This window comes from Prionailurus viverrinus, chromosome E1, assembly GCF_022837055.1.
Source record: "Prionailurus viverrinus isolate Anna chromosome E1, UM_Priviv_1.0, whole genome shotgun sequence".
Taxonomy (NCBI): domain Eukaryota; kingdom Metazoa; phylum Chordata; class Mammalia; order Carnivora; family Felidae; genus Prionailurus; species Prionailurus viverrinus.
This window is the reverse complement of record NC_062574.1, coordinates 3,360,480-3,381,932: the sequence shown is the minus strand read 5'-3', so window position 1 is coordinate 3,381,932 and position 21,453 is coordinate 3,360,480. Positions and strand designations below refer to the sequence as shown.

General features: G+C 49.4%; 1 protein-coding gene and 1 long non-coding RNA gene across 9 annotated transcripts in view; both read left to right on the top strand.

The window, feature by feature from the left end:
- The window catches only part of LOC125151649 (uncharacterized), a 72,962-nt gene extending 52,919 nt beyond the window's left edge, over positions 1 to 20,043 (top strand). For 4 of the 7 annotated variants that reach the window (XR_007146897.1, XR_007146895.1, XR_007146896.1 and 1 more), the window contains 3 exons: positions 5,895 to 5,991; positions 9,717 to 10,576; positions 18,792 to 19,109. This is a non-coding gene — a long non-coding RNA (uncharacterized LOC125151649). Of the gene's footprint in view, positions 1 to 5,894; positions 5,992 to 9,716; positions 10,577 to 18,791; positions 19,110 to 19,458 lie in introns of those variants that run through there. The other 3 variants (XR_007146894.1, XR_007146891.1, XR_007146892.1) reach the window with 3 other exon arrangements.
- A 792-nt stretch (positions 20,044 to 20,835) lies between these two features.
- MYH10 (myosin heavy chain 10) overlaps positions 20,836 to 21,453 on the top strand; it is a 132,225-nt gene continuing 131,607 nt past the window's right edge. The window contains exon 1 of one of the 2 annotated variants that reach the window (XM_047833220.1): positions 20,836 to 20,990. The gene's annotated coding sequence lies outside the window, so the exon portion shown is untranslated. Of the gene's footprint in view, positions 20,991 to 21,116; positions 21,258 to 21,453 lie in introns of those variants that run through there. The other variant, XM_047833219.1, reaches the window with a different exon arrangement.

Genomic DNA, 21,453 nt, shown 5'->3' with positions numbered 1-21,453 from the left:
CAAAAATTGCACCGTTGTAGAAGATGAGAAGTCTGACGGGGGAATCAGGCAGCCTTGAACGCTGGGTTCAGAGGTAGCTGGGGTGGTGCAGCTGGTTGAGCATCTGACTTTGCCTCTGCGTGTGATCTTGAGGTTCGTGAGTTCGAGCCCCGCGTCAGGCTCCGGGCTGACAGCTCAGAGCCTGGGGCCTGTTTTGGATTCTGTGTTTCCCTCTCTCTCTGCTCCTCCCCCACTCATACTCTGTAGATCTCTCAAAAATAATAAAACCTTAAAAAAATAAAAAAGAAAGAAAGAAAGCTGGGTTCCGAGACAGGTATTGGAAGGCCAATGGAAGACAGTGGAAGACAATAACTTTTTATTTTATTTATTTATTATTTTAATATTTACTTATTCTTAGAGAGTGAGAGACAAAGCATGAGCAGGGGAGGGACAGAGAGAGAGGGAGACGCAGAATCTGAAGCAGGGTCCAGGCTGTGTGCTGACAGCTTGAGTGGGGTGGAGCTCACGAACCATGAGATCTTGACCTGAGCTGAAGTTGGACGCTCAACCGCCTGAGCCACCCAGGTGCCCCATAACTTTTTGATTTAAATTTTTTTTTTCAATGTTTCTTTATTTTTGGGACAGAGAGAGACAGAGCATGAACGGGGGAGGGGCAGAGAGAGAGGGAGACACAGAATCGGAAACAGGCTCCAGGCTCTGAGCCATCAGCCCAGAGCCTGACGCGGGGCTCGAACTCACGAACCTGGGAGATCACGACCTGAGCTGAAATCAAGAGTCGGACACTTAACCGACTGAGCCATGCACACGCCCCGACTTTCTACACTTGTATATTATTTTAATGTCTTTCAAAAAGCATGCGCTAGTTTTGTAATTAAAAATACCTTTTAGCTACCTTCTTTCTTTTTGACTTTGTATTGTGGAAAAATTCAAACGTAGGCAAAAGCAGAGAGGAATTGTATGATGAACTGTGCCCCGGCCACTATGACCTGTCACCCAGCTTGCAGGGATTCTTAACTCAGAGACAATCTTGCTTCAATAATAACCACCCACTCCTCCCAGGTTATTTTGAATAAGTTGCAACATCGTATTATTGTGTCTTAAATATTTAAGTATGTATCTGTAGATTGCTTTTACAAATAACCATGGTATGATTATCATGCCTAAAAAATTAGCAATAATTGCTTTCTATCATCAAACATCCAACCAATGTTCATTTTTTCCCAATTGTTTTATACACACACACACACACACACACACACACACATATATAACATAAATATAGCGGCGCCTGGGTGGCTTAGTCAGTTAAGCGTCCAACTTCGGCTCAGGTCATGGTCAGGTCAGGTCAGGATCTCATGGTTTGTGGGTTCGAGCCCCGCATCGGGCTCTGTGCTGACAGCTTGGAGCCTGGAGCCTGCTTCAGATTCTGTGTCTCCCTCTCTCTCTGTCCCTCCCCTGCTCATGCTCTGTCTCTCTCTGTCAAAAATAAATAAAAATGTTTGAAAAAGCTAAAAAAAGACATATATTTTTAAACATATATATGATATATATATACATGTTAACATATGTATATAGTTAACATATATATATAACATATGTATATCATATGTTATATATATATATATATTTGCGCAGTTTGTTTGACCAAGTTCCAAATAAGGTCCATACGTCAGGTTTGCTGATACATTTCGTCTCTTGATTTTGACCTACAGATCTCTCTTATAACCTCCCTCTCTCCCTTCTTTTTAATATCCTTGCAATTTATTGTTGAAGAAACTGGGTTCCTTGTCCTGTAAAATTTCCCGAACTTTTCAGATTGCTCTCCCCTGCTGATGTTTAACATGTGTGTCTGTTCTCTGGATTTGCTGTCAATCAGCAGTAGGGTCTAGAGGCTTGATTGGATTTAGGTTTGGTTGTGTATGTGTGTATATATTATGTTGGCTTATATACTTGCACCAGGCGACAAAAGTTCATTTGCTTTTCTTCTTGTGACTTAGCAAACGCTTCATGATGATTGCCTAGATCCATTATTTTCAGGGGTTATAAAGCTATTCCAATTTCACTTCTATCTTTCCTCTGTCATTTATTCGCTGCAGTAACTTCTGTAGCGAAAGCCCTTCCCTTGTCAATTCTTGGGCTGTCCCCAAGGTGCAGTTCATATAAGGAAAGGCAAGCCTAACACTTAAAAAATTTTTTTAAATCTCTATTTGCCTGTTTCCAAAATCATGACATTGCTCGGTTAGTGTCTTCACAGCCAACCCAATAATTCACTTTTTGCTGTTGCGTTAACCACGATGAACGCATGTATTTAAACCTATTTACCATGTTTCGATTTATTGTTACTTTTCTCAGTGTGCCTGATAAATTAAATGGCACCTTCTGTCTTTGGCCAGAGGGAGCTCCTTCCAGCAAGCTTCTGAGAACGTCCCTCACGGCTCAGCCATTGATATTTTGTTTCCAAGTTCATGTCCTATATTCCTGCCGCCCACCTGCGCTGAGCCATTTCTCCAAGGAGCCCTGGTTTGGTTAATGGGAAATAGTTATTATTTACCACAATTTGTAGCCCCTAGGGGTACTCATTGTTTCTAGGCCTTTTTAAGTGGGCAGAGCCAGGAAATACAGTTGACCTCTGAAGGATGCCGAGGGTTAGGAGACACCCAACCCCCTCACAGTTGAAAATCCACGTGTAACTTTTGACCCCCAAAAAAGGTAACTCTGCTGATAGCCTACTGTTGACAGGAAGCCTTACCAATAACAGTCAGCGAACACATACGTTGTATGTTCCGTGTATTGTATGCTGTATTCTTGCAATAAAGTAAGCTAGAGAGAAAATGTTAAGATCGTAGAGAAGAGAAAACACATTTAACAGAGCTGTGCTGCATTTATTGAAAAATTCCACATACAAGCGGATCCGTGCCGTCCAAACCGCATTCATCGTTCGAGGGTCGGCTGTAGTTTTTTTTTAACGTTTTTATTTTATTTTTAAGATAGAGGGAGCGGGGGCGAGGGGGGAGGGTGTTGCAGAAAGAGAGGAGGACCGAGGGTCCGGAGCAGGCTCAGTGCTCGCAGCACAGAGCCCGATGCAGGGCTGGCACTCGGGAACCTAACCGTGAGATCATGACCTGAGCCGAAGTGCGATGCTTACCTGCCTGAGCCCCCCAGGTGCGCCCCCCGCCCCTGGTCAGCTACGTTTTTTTAATGACAAAATATTATCATCAATTCTTGCCAAAACTTCTGATTCAAAGTCGGTATTACAAAGCTTTTACTTAGCCTCATCTGTCTTACACTATGCACCTGCTTTCTCCTACCCAGAAATCCTGGTTCTGGACAATATAACACAACTGCCCTTTCGCTTCCTCCCACAGCGTGCACACAGCAGGGTGAATCACCGACACTACCACCGACAGTGGCTCAAGATTCCTTTCCTTCCCTTTCTTTTTTTTTCTTTCCTTTTTCTCTTTCTTTCTTTTCTTTTCTTTCTCTTCTTTTTTTTTCTCTCTTTCTTTTTTTCTTTCCTTCCTTCCTTCCTTCCCGCTTTGTTTTTTTTTTCCTTTTTTCTTTTTTCTTTTTTTTTTTTTTGGCAGTTCTTTCATTTTTAGGCTACCCCGCTAGGAATGCACACTCAAGTTTCTATGCTTCCAACTCACTAGGAATAGCTTTTCTCTGTGTGGTTATGACTCAGTTTGGACAGAGAGTCAGGTTAATTTCTTTTATCTCCTTTAGATTTTTTAGCGATGATCCTTTCTTAAAACTTCAATTTCTGGGGGCACCGGGGTGGCTCAGTCAGTTAAGCGTCAGACTTCAGCTCAGGTCATGATCTCACGGTTCACGAGTTCGGGCCCCGCGTCGGGCTCTGTGCTGACAGCTTAGAGACTGGAGCCTGTTCGGATTTTGTGTCTCCTTCTCTCTCTGCCCCTCCCCTGCTTGTGCGCTGTCTCCCTCTCAAAAATAAATAGACATTAAAATAAATGAATGAGGGGCACCTGGGTGGCTCAGTCGGTTGAGCGTCCGGCTTCGGCTCAGGTCACGATCTCACAGTTTGTGAGTTCGAGCCCCGCGTCGGGCTCTGTGCTGACGGCTCAGAGCCTGGAGCCTGCTTCGGATTCTGTGTCTCCCTCTCTCTCTGCCCCTCCCCTGTTCATGCTCTGTCTCTCTTGTCTCTCTCTCCCTCTCTCAAAAACATTTTTTTAACTTCTATTTTGCATGGTTATATAAAGTAGTTACCTGGTTCCAAAGTCATATCTACAAAACAAAGTATATTTAGAGAACTCCAGCTTCTACCCTTTTCTCTCTACCCAAATCCATCTCTCTCCCTATAGGTACTTAAATATATAGAATATAACATATATGTTATACATATATAAAATATACATACTATACAAATATATATGTATATAAGGGTATATTTTGCAATTAAAATTTTTTTTAAAGATATACCCTTCTGGGGTGCCTGGGTGGCTCAGTTCGTTAAGCATCCGACTTGGGCTCAGGTCATGATGTCACGGTTCGTGAGTTCAAGCCCCGCATCGGGCTCTGTGCTGACAGCTCGGAGTCTGGAGCCTGCTTCGGATTCTGTGTCTCCCTCTCTCTCTCTGCCCCTCCCCTGCTCACGCTCTGTCTCTCTAAAAAAGGAATAATCATTTAAAAAAAATTTTTTTAACGACACACCCTTTCTTACAATCTACTTTTTTCTTAAGTTTATTTATTTTGAGAGAGAGAGAGTGTGTGTGAGTGAGGGAGGGGCAGAGAGAGAATCCCGAGCAGGCCCCACCCTGTCAGCACAGAGCCCCACGCAGGGCTCGAACCCACAAACGGTGAGACTGTGACATGAACTGAGATCGAGAGTCGGACGCTTAACCGACTGAGCCACCCAGGCGCCCCCACCCTTTCTTCCATTCTAAGCATAGTCTCCTCCACCTTGCTCTTTTCATTGGTGGTAACTCCAAAGCAGAGTTTTCCTTAGAACCTGGGAAAAGGGGTTCCTACCCTGGGTCCCTGCTGCAGATCCCATGCTTTAGAGGGGACCCTCCCGCCTCCGTTTCTCAAACACGAGCGACACAGTCACTGAAGAAGCCCGGCCCCCAGTACTCAGCACTGGCACAGTAGAGCCTGATGCGGGACCCAGAGCACACCGTCTCAAAGCCAACACCGTGCAAGCCCCGGGGAGACGGGGCTTCTCGCTCGGTGGCCTTGAGCAACGGTGACTGTGCCTGACGTCTGGACCGCCTGTGGGCTGTGCTCCCACCCCAGGTGGGAGGGGGATCGACATAGCTTTGAAGTATGGCAACGGTGTGAGCCAGGCGAATGCTCAGGTTGGAGCGAAGGCAGATAAACGAAGGCCCCAGATCCCCCGAGAACAATCTGACTCCCCCTCGCGCCCTGAAATAGACCCGCGCAGCCGTGCCCGGGGGGGGGCCGTTTCTCTATGGCTTTGCCGAGACTGTGTTGTCAAACGTTCGGGTTTGGGCCAATCGGATAGGTTGGAAAGATCTGTGTAGTTGGTTAATTTTTTTTCTTATTTAAATTTTTTTTTTTCAACGTTTATTTATTTTTGGGACAGAGAGAGACAGAGCATGAACGGGGGAGGGGCAGAGAGAGAGGGAGACACAGAATCGGAAGCAGGCTCCAGGCTCCGAGCCATCAGCCCAGAGCCTGACGCGGGGCTCGAACCCACGGACCGCGAGATCGTGACCTGGCTGAAGTTGGACGCTTAGCCGACTGCGCCACCCAGGCGCCCCTAGTTGGTTAATTTTTATCGTCCTCGTTAGGAACGAGTTTGAGCATCTTTTCACGGCATCGGGGGCCATTTCATTTCCTTTTCTGTGACTTAATACGTTCATGTCTCTAGCCTGTTTTTCTGTGGTGGGCCTGGGTGTTTCCTTCTCTACTTTCAGAAGCTCCTAGAAGGGATAGTGAAGCTTTGTGTCTGCGAGCACCTGCCATCCTTGTCTAGACTGCACTCTGGATTTGATTTGGGGAATTCAACAAAACGTAAGGCATCATCCGTGCCCCCAAAGAGCTTAAAAAAATTAACTAACAACACAATACGTGAGCAACTCTGTAAAGCAGTAGGGAAAGAGAGATCTCACCAGAGGACGGCATTAACTGCCAGCTACAATGACCCCGGAAATTCAGAGAGGGGGAGTGATCGGGGTCTGGTGCCCAAAAGGCCTTAAAAGGGGTAGTTGGTTCTCAGTTGGGTCTTCAGGAACAAATTGGAAACATACCAGAGAAAGTTGAAGGTAGAAATCCAGCTCCTAGTGGGGAGGGCGTTGAAAGCTGGGTGGAAAGTGTGGGCTTCTTGTGTAGACCACAGGACCCCAGACCACAGGACCCCAGGAGGAGGAGAAAGACGTGTCCTAAGATAGCAGATGAGAGAATACAGGCCATTGACCCGGAGGCCTGAGACACTTACATCAGCAACCCTCCTCCACATAACCCAGCACCATGGAGGGGGGAGAGAGAGAGAGGGAGAGAGAAAGAGAGAGAGAAGCAGCAGGGCTTGGGGGAGGGTGGTGGTCTGGAAGACGGAACATTACCTAAAAGGACTAATTTTTTTTTAAGATTAAAAAAAATTTTAAGTACAGTCCACCCCTCCGCTGCCCCAATGAGGCTCAAACTTACAACCCCAAGATCAAGAGTCCCATGGTCTGCTGACTGAGCCAGCCAGGTGCCCTGTGAAAGCACTATCTATCTATCTATTTATTTATTTAAGTGTTTATTTCTTTTTGAGAGAGAGAGAGAGAGAGAGAACGAGCAGAGGAGGGGCAGAGAGAGAGGGAGACACAGAATCCGAAGCAGGCTCCAGGCTCCGAGCTGTCAGCACAGAGCCCAGTTTGGGGCTCGAACTCACGAGGCGTGAGATCATGACCTGAGCCGAAGACGGATGCCTAACCACTTAACTGGCTGAGCCAGCCAGGCGCCTGTGTGAAGGCACTATTTCAATAATCAGATCAGACAGAGGGTTCCCAACGAGGGCTAGCCATCATCATTCGGGGATCATAAGGGCGTGAGCAAAGAACGAATGACCAATTGGCGACCATCCTTGGCAGTAATGGTAAAGCTCCGAGGGGCAGGCAAGCCCAGTGCCCTGTGCTCTCCTGCTGAAGGCCATGAGCATCCACTGCCTGGACCCACGCTTTCCCCCAGCAGGAGCCGGCCGCCTCTGGTCTGACAAACAGATTCCTTGGCTGTGTTTCTGTGACAGTTATAACTGAGGAATTCGGCTTATTTTGGGTGAAATCCCTGGAAGTCCAAGTTCAGATCTCAGTCTGGGCAATGCAGCCACATTTTCCAATGAGTAACTCCGTCCAATATAACTCCTGGCAGGGCGACCCTATCCGTCGCTGGGAGAATGTGCCGTCATGCGCGGTAAATAGCAAGACCACGGTGTGTGGGGCTTGACTCATCTGTCAGAGAAGGGGTATTTTGAAACCTTGACCTCACTTGCAAACATGTGTTTGCACATACCTTTTGTCAGATGCAGATTTTCTGTTCCCAATTTAGCTCTTCCGAATTTCTCCCACCCCCACCCCCACCCCCCACAATGAAAGATGTGGCTATGAAGAGAGATAAACTTTTAATAGATCTTGACTCCAGGTATGTTTGGGGTGGGGGGGCGCTCATCTGTCTCTAGGCCAGCTTCCTGTTGACTCAGGAGCCAGGACTAGGGAGACGAGAGAGCAAAGTACCAGAATGATAACAGCTTGTCATTTACTGAGGGGTTACGTGCATTCCAGACACCAGGCTCGCGGCTTCATGTACGGCCGTCCCCGAACCTACGTCGTGACCTGACACGTGGGAAGGAAACGGAGACCCAGAGAGGCTAAGGGACTTGGCTAAGGTGGAGTCACTCCTGAGCTGGGGTTCGAACTCGGGCCGCGTCTCCAAAGCCTCTCGGTTTAACCCATGTGCTAAACATCACCTGGAGGTCACCTGCTTGTAGCACAAACCTCGCCTCCAGTTGGGGACCTGGAGGAAGTCTTAGGCATTTTCACAGGCTGTCAGGCATTGTAGGGAAGAGAAGGTAACTGGAGGTCTCTACGATTTGTGAATAGACACTTTGGGAGAAGAATGGCCATGCCTCTATTTCGGTCTCCCCCAGACTCCCTGTGGTCTTGACGGCTTCTGCCCGCCTGTCCGTACTTCTGTCCAAGCTGAGCACAAGCCCCCCGTTTCCGTGAGTTCTTTCCCACCCCTCCCCGCCCCCCACCCGAACACGTTGGCATCTTTGGCATTCTACGACCCGTCCTGAGATGCTCTGAACTATTTTTCTCCGCACGCAGTAGGAGCTCTGCACACAGTAGGCACGCCACAAGACTGCCGCGGCCAACCGTGCTGATATACAGACAACCCCGGATGGAGAGTGAGCTGGTGACTTAGGGCGAATCGTGGCTCCGCCTGCCTGCCGTGTGCTCTTGGGCGAGTGTCCGACTCCGTGCGTCATCTGTGAAATGATGACGGGGTGGCTTCTACGGCCCCTTCCGCCTGCACAGGTCGAGATGCTGTGATTTCCCACACGCCTGTCTGAAGGTTAGACGCGGGGTCTGGAGCTCCTTTGTGGAAGCTGGGTTCCTGGGCAGGGCCTCGGCGTTGCCCACCTGCCAGCCAACATTCACATACGTTCTATGGAAAATAGTGCTGTTATCAGTTGGCTCAGAGCCATAGACGTTCTCGATAGAAGGAAATTGGGGAATCTCCTTCTATGAGTGCATCACAGGGCACCATTTCCTCATACGCCAGAAACACTGCACAACTATGAAAACTTGACTTTAAAATAGGGGGGAGCCGGGGCGCCTGGGTGGCTCAGTCGGTTGGGCGTCCGACTTCGGCTCGGGTCATGATCTCGTGGTCAGTGAGTTGGAGCCCCGCGTCGGACTCTGGGCTGATGGCTCAGGGCCTGGAGCCTGCTTCGGATTCTGTGTCTCCCTCTCTGTCTGCCCCTCCCCTGTTCATGCTCTGTCTCTCTCTGTCTCAAAGGTGAATAAACATTTAAAAAAAAAATAAAAAAAAAATAGGGGGGAGTGTAGGCCTTTGCTTGAGCTCCCCCAGTGGTGTTTCTCACACCAGAGAGCTTCCGCAAGGCTCCCTGGGGGACGCACTGCACCGGGTGGTCCCATCGCTGGCTTCCCAATCCCAACCACTTTTGGCCAGACTTCTTTGAAGAAGAAAATGAGCTGGGGAGCCTGGGTGGCTCAGTTGGTTAAGCATCTGACGTCGGCTCAGGTCATGATGTCGCGATTTGTGGGTTCGAGCCCCTCGTCGGGCTCTGTGCTGGCAGCTCAGAGCCTGGAGCCTGCTTCGAATTCTGTGTCTGTTCCTCCCGCACTCTCTCTCTCTCTCTCTCTCTCAAAAATAAAATAAATATTAAAGGGGTGCCTGGGTGGCGCAGTCGGTTGAGCGTCCGACTTCAGCCAGGTCACGATCTCGCGGTCCATGAGTTCGAGCCCTGCGTCAGGCTCTGGGCTGATGGCTCAGAGCCTGGAGCCTGCTTCCGATTCTGTGTCTCCCTCTCTCTCTGCCCTCCCCCGTTCATGCTCTGTCTCTCTCTGTCTCAAAAATAAATAAAACGTTGAAAAAAAAATTAAAAATAAATAAATAAATAAATAAATAAATAAATAAATAAATAAATAAATAAATAAATAAATATTAAAAATTTTCTTTAAAAAGGAAGAAAATGAGTTAACTTGACTAGAATATTCTTGCTCATCTACCAGTGGGATCCTGGAGAGTTTCTGACAACAAACGTCTTTCAAACACCGATGATGGATGCCACGTCATATGAGGTGCCGTGGGGACATGAAGTCAGGCAAGATGTAGTTTTCCCCTTAAGATGTTCATAATCTAGAAGAACAAGTCTCGTCTACGGGTCACCTGAGCACCAGAAGAATTATGATCAATGTTATAAGGAAGGGACCCGGGCGGGAATGTAACCTGGTTCCATGAGTGCCCCTCACAAAGTTAACTGGGACATTGTGTGTGTGCACGTGTGCCCTCAGGGCAAGGAGAGAGTGTCCATAGTTTCCATGAGATTGTCAAAGCTTTCGGTGATTTTTTTTTTTCCTGTGTAATCCTTCTAGAAATTAAAAGAAAAGAAGAATCACATTTGGTTGGGCTGGAGGAGGGATGGGAAGCAGAGGTGGAGGCTTTTGGAGGAGGGAGGTGCCCGAGACCAGCCTCCAAGCACAGGTACAATTTCAGTAGGCGCGGATCTGGGGAAGGCCCTGGCAGAGGAAGTGTTGTGACCGGATCGGGGTGGTGGCAAAGCCTGGGGGTGCGTTCAGGGAATTAGGATTAATCCAGTTTGTGGGGTCACTGGGACAGGGACTAGAGGAGAGCGTAAAAGTAGCAGAGCCGGGATTTGGTATCACAAGCTGACCTGATACTTGCCATTGATTACATATTTGTCAGCGGTCCAGCTCTGTGCCCTGCCTTCAGGGAAGGAGGAACTGTGCCCCGAAGAAGCTCATGTTTTAGTTTAGAGGGAGAGGTGTGAACAGGCAGGAAACAAAGTTGGTTTAAGTACAACAGGAACTCAACGTTTTGGCCAGAGTATTGAGTGAAGCTTCAGAAGGAGGTGAGTTGACTCAGCCTGCACATTATGGGGGAACCCGGCCAGGTGGGTGAGTCGAGGAGGGGCCTTCCCATGGGAAACAGCACCGGCAAAGGGGAGAAGATGGCCAGAAAGAAGCAAGAGAGGCCGTTACCGGGAGAAGCCACTGTGTTGAAGGGACAGGAGACAAGCGTTTCCGCGAGTAGGTTGAGACCCCATGAGCATCACGCGAAGGAATTTCTTATTTTCGCTAGGATCTCATTGCCTTTTCCGTAAAATCCAGCCCTCCCGGTAGAAATCCTACCGACAAAAATGATTTTGGGGGGGGGCACCTGGATGGCTCAGTCGGTGGAGCATACACCCTTGATCTCGGGGTTGTGAGTTCGAGCCCCATGTTGGGTGTAGAGATTACTTAAAAACATACAATCTTTGGGACATCTGGGTGGCTCAGTCGATCAAACGTCCGACTCTTGATTTTGACTCACGTCATGATCTCATGGTTTGTTGAGTTTGAGCCCTGCCTCCGGTTCTGTGCTGACATCACGGAGGCTGCTTGGGATTCTCTCTCTCTCTCTCTCTCTCTCTCTCTCTCTCTGCCCCTCCCCCACTCGTCCTTTAAAAAAATCTTAAAAATCTTTAAAAAATGAATGCTCTGTCATGGAATATTTCAAATATTTGCAGAAGTAGAGAGACCAGTTACGCAATGGAATGAATGTTTATGTCCTCCCCCCACCCCCCACCCCCCACCAAATTTGTATGTTGAAATCATAGCCCCTAATGTGATAGGAAGTGGGCCTTCGGGAGGTGAGTAGGTCATTAGAATGCAGCCCTCGTGTGTGGGACTAGTGCCCTTATTAAAGAGACATCAGAAAGCTCCCTTGCCTTTCCAATCACGTGAGCACACAGCCAGAAGATGGGCTTCTACAAACCAGGAAGAAGCCCTCACCAGACACTGACCCTGAAGACACCTTGATCTTGGACATCCAGCCCCCGGAACTGTGAGAAATGAATTTCTGTTGTTTATCAAGCATCAGTTACTTGGAATTCTTTTATAGCAGCCTGACTGGACTAAGGACAATGACGCCACGTCATACGACAACAGTCAGGCTTGATTTTGAACTCGGGCCCTCTGCACCATCACATGATTCTCCAGGCTCCCACCAGGTCCCATCTAGCAGGGACCAGCAGACGTTGAGAGACCAACAACCTTGCTTTCGCTTCAGACCATTGACCAGACTCCGGGTTTCTCCAACGGCTTGCCTTCCGGAGTCCCCGGAATGATGACAACCTAGGTTCTCCGGTAAACCTTCCGGTGGCTTGTTTCTTGCCCACGTGAACCCCAGCAATGGTTGTCCACATGGCTAACATTTTCCTTTCTCCTGTTACCCTTTTCTGCCACCTCTTTCTCTTACTTTTCTGTCCATCTGCTCCTTAAATATTTACTGTTTGGCAATTACTCTGGACGCTTGGGAATCCCCGGATGTATAGGGTATGGCGTTGGCTTTCGACAAACTCCGGGACCACTTCCCACCTTGTTTTCTGCTGCGTGCAGTACATCCTGTAGTCAAATGCCGTTACTCCCCACTGTTTTCTGGTATCACTTTTCCTTGCCTGGGTTTTGGTCTCTTGCACCCAGCCCACCATCCTTTTAAAAAAAAATTTTTTTTTTATGTTTATGGGGTGCCTGGTTGGCTCGGTTGGTTAAGCATCCGACTTCAGCTCAGGTCATGATCTCACGGCTTGTGAGTTTGAGCCCTACGTCGGGCTCTGTGCTGACAGCTCGGAACCTGGTGCCTGCTTCCCATTTTGTGTCTCCCTCTCTCTGCCCCTCCGCCGCTTATGCTCTCTTTCTTTTTCAAAATAAAACTTTTAATGTTTATTTATGTTTGAGAAAGAGAGAGACAGAGCACTACCAGGAGAGGGGCAGAGAGAGAGACACACACACACAATCCCAAGCAGGCTCCAGGCTCTGAGCTGTCAGCACAGAGCCCGACGCGGGGCTCAGACTGACAAACCGTGAGATCATGACCTGAGCCAAAGTCGGATGGCCAACCAACTGAGCCGCCCAGGCGCCCCTAGCCCACCATCCTTTTCTGCTGCAATCCTGCTCACCTTCTTGGGCTTGGCTAAAATGGCATCTGGAAAGCTAGAAGGGATCTCCTCATCCATCCATCCATCCATCCATCCATCCATCCATCCTTCTATCCAATAGTTCCTGGGCTTCTGTTATGTATGAAGCATGGAGCTAGTTCCTGGGGATACCAGATGAACAGACTGGACTTGCCCGCAAGGTGTTGACCGTCTAACTCTGTGCCCTGTGCTCTGTCCTCCATGGTAGCCACCAGCCACGTGTAACTCTTGAGCATTTAAAGTGCAACAGGTCTGAAATGAAATGTGCCACAGGTCAAAAACACACTGGATTTTGAACACTTAGCACAAGGACAAGAATGTGTAACATCTTATTAATGATTTTTAACCGATGACGTGTCAAAATGTATTATTCTCTCTGCCTTGGGTTAATACGTTGTTAAAATTAATTCCAGGGGCGCCTGGCTGGCTCAGTTGGTTAAGCGTCCGACTCGGTTAAGCGTCCGACTCTTGATCTCGGCTCAGGTCATGACCTCACCGTTTGTGAGAGCGAGCCCTGGGTCGGACTCTGCACGGACAATGCGGAACCTGCTTGGGATTCTCTCTCTCCCTCTCTGCCCCTCCCCTGCTTGCGCTCTTTCTCTCTCTCTCTCTCTCAAAATAAATAAACATTGGGGCGCCCGGGTGGCGCAGTCGGTTAAGCGTCCGACTTCAGCCAGGTCACCATCTTGCGGTCCGCGAGTTCGAGCCCCGCGTCGGGCTCTGGGCTGATGGCTCAGAGCCTGTTTCCGATTCTGTGTCTCCCTCTCTCTCTGCCCCTCCCCCGTTCATGCTCTGTCTCTCTCTGTCCCAAAAATAAATAAATGTTGAAAAAAAAATTAAAAAAAAAAACATTAAAAAAATTGATTTCGTTGATTTCACTTCACCTTTTCTAAATTTTTTAAAGAAGTTTACTTATTTATTTTGAGAGTGACAGAAAGAGCACAAGTGAGGGAGGAGGGGTAGAGAGAGAGGGGGACAGAATCCCAAGCAGGCTCCACGCTATCAGCACAGAGCCCGAGGCGGGGCTCGAACCCGCAAACTGTGAGATCTTGACCTGAGCCGAAACCAAGAGGCCGATGCTTCACTGGCTGAGCCACCCAGGCGCCCCATCACCATTCACTTCTACGGGACAGCGCTGGTCTTGATGGAGGCAAAAACATGTAAGGAGTTTTAGACATTTCTATAAAAATGTGTGCATAGGATTCAATGGGTGATTATTTTTAATTCAGAAGGCCAGGAGACCCAGGAGGAAAGGAATCGGTTTATGTGTTAAGCGTTGTGCTAGGCACTGTAGATATGCTTTTGCTCCATGTAGTATCTTCGTGAGTTGGCTTGCCACAAAATACCTCACTTAATCCTTGCACAAGTAATCCCCACATCTCTCCAGCCTGCTGGGACCAGGTGACCGGCATCTCTCAGCTGGACTTTTGCTGCAGCGGTCTCTTAAATAATCTTCCCACACCCCGCTTCAATCCATCCACTACATTATAACCAGTGGGATCCTTCTAAAACGCAACCCCAGTCACGTCAGTCTTCCAATGAAAACTCTCCCGTGGTTCCCTGTTGTCCTCCAGATAAAATCTGAATTCCACCTCAGGGTCTACAGGCACGATCTGGCCCCTGCCTACCTCCTTGGTCCCAGAATTTCGCTGCCCCTCCTTGCTTGTTCTCTTGACTCTGGCGACTCTGAACTTCTTTCTGTGCTCAGAAAACCCTGCGCCCTCTCTTCTCTGGGCTGTTTTCTCAGAAAGAATTTCCCCCCTCTCTCTGGTTAACGTCTTACTCTTCAGATTACATTTTCAAAATTACTTTCTCTAAGAAGACTGTCTGGGACATCCCCCGTCCCCACCCCTATATTTATCATACTACATTGGATTCCCATAACCTTTTTTGGATCAGGGGACTCTATGAGAATCCGCTAAGACCTGTAGATCTCCTCCCCAGAAAAAAAAAAAAAAAAAGGCACACAATAAATTTTGCGTGCAATTCAAAGGTTTTATAGAATTAAAATTCTTTCTTTTTAAATGTATATTTATTTATTTAGGGAGAGAGAAATCGAGCAGGGGAGGGGCAGAGAGAGAGGGAAAGAGAGAATCCCAAGCAGGCTCTGTGCTGTCAGCTCAGAGCCCACTGCGGGGCCTGATCTTATGAACTGTGAGATCGTGACCTGAGCCAAAATCGAGCGATGGAAACTTAACCAACGGAGGCACCCAGGTGCCCCTGGCATTAAAATGCTTTAGATTTCCATGGACTCCAGACTCAGATCCCCTGCCCTAAAATTATATAGTTATTTATAACTATAATTATCAGCCTATTTGCTTATATTTCCTGCTAGATGTATGCTTCTATAGGGCATGATCTGGCCCCTGCCAACCTCCTTGGTCCCAAGGGTAGAGACTATGCCTATGTTGATATAGGCATTTCCTCAGCACCTGGCACAATCTAGACACAAAAAACACTCAATAAGTATTTGCGGGAAAAAAAAAAAGCATTTACAGCAGATGTGACTTGCTCTATGATATTAGGATGCAGAGGCTATCAACTATCATGCCTTCGTGTTTCTAAATCACCTGAAATCTGACTTAGCCTTATCCTACATAGTTGGCAAGAAGTCTTACATTAGTGCATTTCAGGAAACTCTTCTCATGGTTCATTTGTATTTTTTTTTTTCTTCCCAGAACCCCAGAGCTTAAGAGGCCCAAGAAAATTCTGGAAGGTTTTTTTCCTTTCTCAGCTCATTGGAGTCTCTGTTTTTAGCATTACTCCTGCTGATTCAAGATGTCAACAGGTGGGCACTGATCTGTCAGGCTGGTCAAATGTGATTGTCCCTGGCAGGCTGTAAGTTGGTCATTACAGTTGTCTGCGCCCTGGGGTGCCTGGGTGGCTCAGTCACATCTGACTTTTGGCTCAGGTCATGATCTCACAGTCTGTGAGTTCGAGCCCCGTGTCCGGCTCTGTGCTGACGGCTCAGAGCCTGGAGCCTGCTTCGGAAATTTTTAAAAACAATTGTCTGTGCCCCAAGGCCCTCCCAGGAACCATGTTGAAAGGAGGCCCCTCTCTGTACTTGTCACGGACACTCTAAACCTCTGGCTCCTTCCCACTGTCAGGGAAACTGTTCTTTTCTTTTTTTGTAGTCTCCATGCCCAATGGGGGCTCGAACTCAAGACCCTGAGATCAAGTCAGTGTTCCATTGACTGAGTCAGCCAGGCACCCCAGGGAAACAGCTCTTCAACTCAAAATTACTACCCTTTTTATGTCTCTTAGATGATCTGGCTTGAAATTCCTCAACAGGCATAACAAGGACAGAAAACTCAAAGAAATGGCTAAAAAGACTAGGCAAAGAATGTCAGTGAGGGTGGCTCGGTCAGTTAAGCATCTGACTTGTGATCTCAACCCAGGCCTGGATTTCAGGGTCGTGAGTTCGGTTCTGCGCTGGCTGACAAGCCTACTTAAAAAAAGAAAGAAAGAAAGAGGAAGGAAGGAAGGATGGGTGTCAGTGAGTGAAGCAGGTCGGCTCTAAGAGACCACAGGGGTCAGTGGTGACTGAGGCATACTGGGGGACACATGCTTTGTCTAAGAATGAGTGGCAGCCGAAGCATCACCAAATTGCTGTTGAATTTCCAGATCTACCAATTTTTTTTTTTTTTTTTGAGAGAGAGAGAGAGCACAGGTGAGCAAGGAGCAGAGGGGGAGAGAGAGAGAGGCGAAGAGGGAGGGAGAGAGAGAAGCAGGGCTCGTGCTCACCCCAAGTGGGACTTGAGCTCACCTGACACGGGGCTTGAACTCACGAACCATGAGATCACGACCTGAGGCAGAGTCCGATGCTTAACCGACCGAGCCCCCCGGGTGACCCCAGATGATCTAATTTTTCAAGGGAAACCAGAAATCTGGATTTTCATGTGATAGCTCTTTAAAAAAAAAAAATTTTTTTTTAATGTTTTATTTATTTTTGAGACAGAGACAGAGCATGAGCTGGGAAGGGGCAGAGAGAGAAGGAGACACAGAATCCAAAGCCGGCTCCAGGCTCTGAGCTCTCAGCACAGAGCCCGACACAGGGCTCGAACTCATGAACCATGAAATCATGACCTGAGCCGAAGTTGGACGCTTAACCGACTGAGCCACCCAGGCGCCCCTCTCTTTTTTTTTAATTATTAAGGTGTATTTTGCAAATCATGTCATTCACAGTATAAAATTCAGTGATTTTTTTTTTTTTAGTAGATTTATCAAGTTGTGCAACCATCACCATGAATCAGTTTTAGAACATTTCCATCATCCCAATAGGATCTCTCATGTAGGGGCGCCGGGGTGGCTCAGTTGGTTGAGCGTCCAATTTCCGCTCAGGTCATGAGCTCCCGAGTCGGGCTCTGTGCTAACAGCTCGGAACCTGGAGCCTGCTTCGGATTCTGTGTCTCCCTCTCTCTGTGCTCCTTCCCTGTTCATTCATTCCCTCTCTCTCTCTCTCTCTCAAAAATAAATAAAAACATTTTTAAAGTAAAAAATAAAAAATAGAAAATAAAATTAAAACAGAAAAGATCCCTCATGTAAATATACCGTTAATTTCTGCGCTGTCCCTCCTCCTCTTTATTCCTTCCTTCCATTCTTCCTTCTTTCATTCCTTTCTTTTCTCTCTACTGTTGTGAATATTGTCACTGCCGTGAGCATTTGTGTGCAAGTCTTTGGGTCCATACACGTATTACATTTTTCTTGTTGTCGCTTGGTAGATACCTAAGGGTAGCCTCGTGGATCCCTTTATGTTGAAGTTTTTAAGCACGTGGCAGATGATTTTTCCGAGTGGGTGCTCCATTTTATATTCCCACTGGAAATGATTGAGCTTTCCTGTTTCTCTACGTCCTCACCAACACTTGCTCTGGTCTATCTTTTCGGTTCATTCCCGGTGGGTATGGAGTGGTATCTCATTATGATTTTGATTTCCTTTTCCCTAATGGCTAATGGTGCTGGATAGATTTTTAAATGTTGGAATTCATTCAAGTAAAAAAAAAAAAAAAAAGGGTCGCCTGGGTGGCGCAGTCGGTTAAGCGTCCGACTTCAGCCAGGTCACGATCTCGCGGTCCGTGAGTTCGAACCCCGCGTCGGGCTCTGGGCTGATGGCTCGGAGCCTGGAGCCTGTTTCCGATTCTGTGTCTCCCTCTCTCTCTGCCCCTCCCCCGTTCATGCTCTGTCTCTCTCTGTCCCAAAAATAAATTAAAAAAAAAAAAAAAATTCTTCGTATCAGCCCTGTGCAGATGGAACAAAAAAGTTAGAACAAAACAGGTTCATGGGCCGGAACCACCCTGAGGGAATGAGTTTGGACTTCTGACCTAAACAGTGCAAAACAATGGTCTGTGAACTTTCTCTTCTGGGGGTAAAGCAGCCTGGACTGTCAGCAAAAATTACCATGGAGAAAGAAGGGAAAGATTTCTTTCACTTGTAATGAACTTGTAGACTGAAAAACAATTGTTAATCTCCTATATTTCGGGATGCCCCTTTTTCCCCCCTGGTACATCATCCTGTTATGTATCCACTGAATGAGTCCTTAAAGTATCTATTTATATCTCCCTTTCATTACTTTTTGAGAGAAAGAGTGCGAGCAGGGGAGGGGCAGAGAGAGAGGGAGACACAGAATCCGAAGCAGGTTCTGGGCTCCTAGCTGTCAGCACAGAGGCCGTCTCGGGGCTTGAACTCACGAACTGCGAGATCGTGACCTGAGCCAAGGACGCTCAACCGGCTGAACCACCCCGGGCGCCCCATATTTATTTCCCCCTCTTAAAGATGAGGTTAAAGAATTGATCAAAGTTTGAACACCCAGTAATGGCCGAGATGGATTCAAAACCAGGTTTATTGGGTTGGAAGTCCTGTGTTTTTCTCATCAAAATGGCAGCAGATTCTGGAATACAGCTCCATGGGGGCGGAGCCTGGTTGGTTGGATGATAGAGGTAGGAGGGACATGATATCAGAGCCAGGGAGAGGAAGGGCTCAGGGGTTTCAAGGCTGCTTCCATTAACAGACAAAGGGAAGTTCGAGAGAGGGTGAGCCTGGGTGGTGGGGTGAAATGGAAATAGGAAGAAAAGAGCTTTAAGACTTGCTGCTTTGGGGTTTCCCTCTCACCCAGGTGCAGATTTCCAGCAGGCAGTTAAAAACCTCAGGTCTAAATGTTTGGAGAGTCGCCGGGGCTACAGAAAGATACATTTGGGAACATTCCCTTTGATACTGATTTCTCATTAAGACTAACATCCTTGTGACGTTTAATTCTGGTGAGTTTCCTGCCTTCTTCTGATGAGGATCCACTGAGTTTCTTTTAAAATTGTGGGAAGCGGTACCTGGGAGGCTTAGTCCCTTAAGCGACCGACTCGATTTCAGCTCAGGTCATGATCTCTCTGTTCATGAGATCCGAGCAGCGAGTCTAGGCTCTGTGCTGACATCGTGGAGCCTGCTTGGGATTCTCTCTCTCCCTCTGTCCCTCCCCCACCCCCGCAAAAAAAAAAAAATTAATTAATTAAAAAAAAAAACGTGGGGGGCGCGCCTGGGTGGCTCAGTCAGTTGAGCATCCGACTTCAGCTCAGGTCATGATCTCACAGTTTGTGGGTTTGAGCCCCGCATGGGGCTCTGGGCTGACAGCTCGGAGCCTGGAGCCTGTTTCAGATTCTGTCTCCCTTGCTCGCTGCCCCTCCCCCACTCGTGCTCTGTCTCTGTCTCTGAAAAATAAATAACGTTAAAAAAAATTGTGGGAAACTACAGACTTGGTGGCTAACAGGGTTGTCTGTGCATGAATGCTCTAGGCGTGGCACACTGCATTCAGAAATGACCAGTGGAGTCTTTGGTCCTCTCTGAACACACTTAAACATTCAGAAGAGGAATGTCGTTCGCGTATTTTGCACAGTTAACCTGTACTCCCCGTGCAGACTGCATTAAGGGCAGACCTCTTCATGGAACCAAGTCACAAGTCACCTGGACAAGGAGCGGCTTACCCCAGGGGCCTGGTGGGGGGTGGGGAACCAGATGCACTAGGACAAAGGACACAGGACCTGATTCCGACTTCCCCAGGAAGGACTGCGCTCAGAGGCCTCTTGGAGCCCTCTCTGAATTCCACCAGCCAACCCTTCCTTATCATTTCCTGCCTTGTTTTTTTTTTTTGCTTTATTCACTTTTTTTTTTTAACCAGACTGCAAGTTTCCTAGGCTTACCCACTTACATCACACGTATTGCAACGCACCCATCGCCAACATTAAATAACTGCATTTTGCTCTAAAAATTTGGGAAAGGGCTTTTGATGATTTGCACTTTTCGGCAGAACAAGTAATTCGTTTTGCTCTTGTGACTTAAACTCTGTTATATGTAATTATGTAAGCCATGTTACAGTTGACTGGATGCTGCAGATATTTCAGATATTAAATATTTATTAGCTTCAATTTTTCCAGTTTCCTTTCCTTATTTTGGAGCCTCCCCCTCCCCCCAACCCGCCCCCTCCAGTTCTCCAAAGTCTTCTGAGGCCTCCGAAGAGCTTACAGGCGCTAGGGGATTGGACGGGGGCGCCTTGTGATGAATGAATGAAGCAAAGAACGAATGAGTGAGGTGGACGAACGTCCTTTTCCCGAGTCTTCTCTCCTAGGCGGGCTCGCCTCTCGTTCTGGGATCTCAGCCCCAGCCAGGAGCCCGGGTAGGGAGCGAGGCCCCTCCCCGCGCAAACACCCCAACTGCGGCAGCGGAGAAGGCCGCCCGGGATCGCGACGGCGGCTGCGGCGCGGCCCGCGGCCCGGGGCCCCCGGCGGCGCCCGCGCGCATGGGCAGAGCCGCCCGGGGCTCCGCCCCCTCCCCCCACTGCAGGTGAGCCGCAGAGCCGCGGCCCCCGCCCCCCGCAGCAGCGCCGGGGGTGACGTAAGGCCTGTGGACCGCGCTCGGGCCCCGCCCCTGCAGGCAGCGCCGGGGGCCCGCGGTTCGGCGGTGGGAGCCGGTGCGGCTGCGGGGCACGCCGGCTGCGGCACGGAGAGGGGGCGGCGAGGCGCCCGAGTGGGCTGCCGCGTCGGCCCGACGCCGGGCGAGGCGCGTCCGGGCGCGGCTCGGGGCTCCCCGCGGCGGCACACCTGCCCCGGCGGCCGCACGGCCCGGGCCCCCGCGGGGTCCGCAGCCGCTGCTCCGCGGGCTCGCGGGCTCCCGGCCGGCCCCGGCTGTCCGTCTCCGCGGGCGCCAGCCAATCGCCCGCGGCTGCCCCGGCCGCACCTCCCGGAATCTGTGACTGGCGTGCGGCACAGCCTACGAGACTGCGGCCCCGGCGGCCTGGGCTGGGAGCGGGAGCCAATGAGCATCATTCCAGGTGGGTGGAGGGAGCGGACCTCGGGAAGGTAGCTTCGTTCGGGTTGCTAACGTCTTCCCTTGGAGATGGGCGCGCAAACGGACCAGTGGGTCTGGGGGCGGCGGTGACGGGCGTGGAGCTGGCCCAATGAGGGTGGGAGTGGGTGGGGCAGCCCCGAGCGGCAGTGCTAAAGGAGCCCGGCGGAGGCAGCGGTGGGTTTGGGACTGAGGGGCCGGATCTGTGGTCTCGGCTGGGGACGTGCGCCGGCGCCACCATCTTCGGCTGAAGGTGAGAGGTGCGGCGGCCCGGGTCCGAACGCGGCGGCCGCGGGCGGGGGCACGGCGGTGGGGGAGGGAAGGGTCCCGGGCCGGGGGAAGGGTGCGGGGCGCCTGTGGGAGGCAGGAGCACGGAAAAGACCGAGGGGGCGCTGGGTGGAGGGCTGGTGCTGCGGAGCCGGAGATTCGTGCGGGGACCGGCCCTGGCG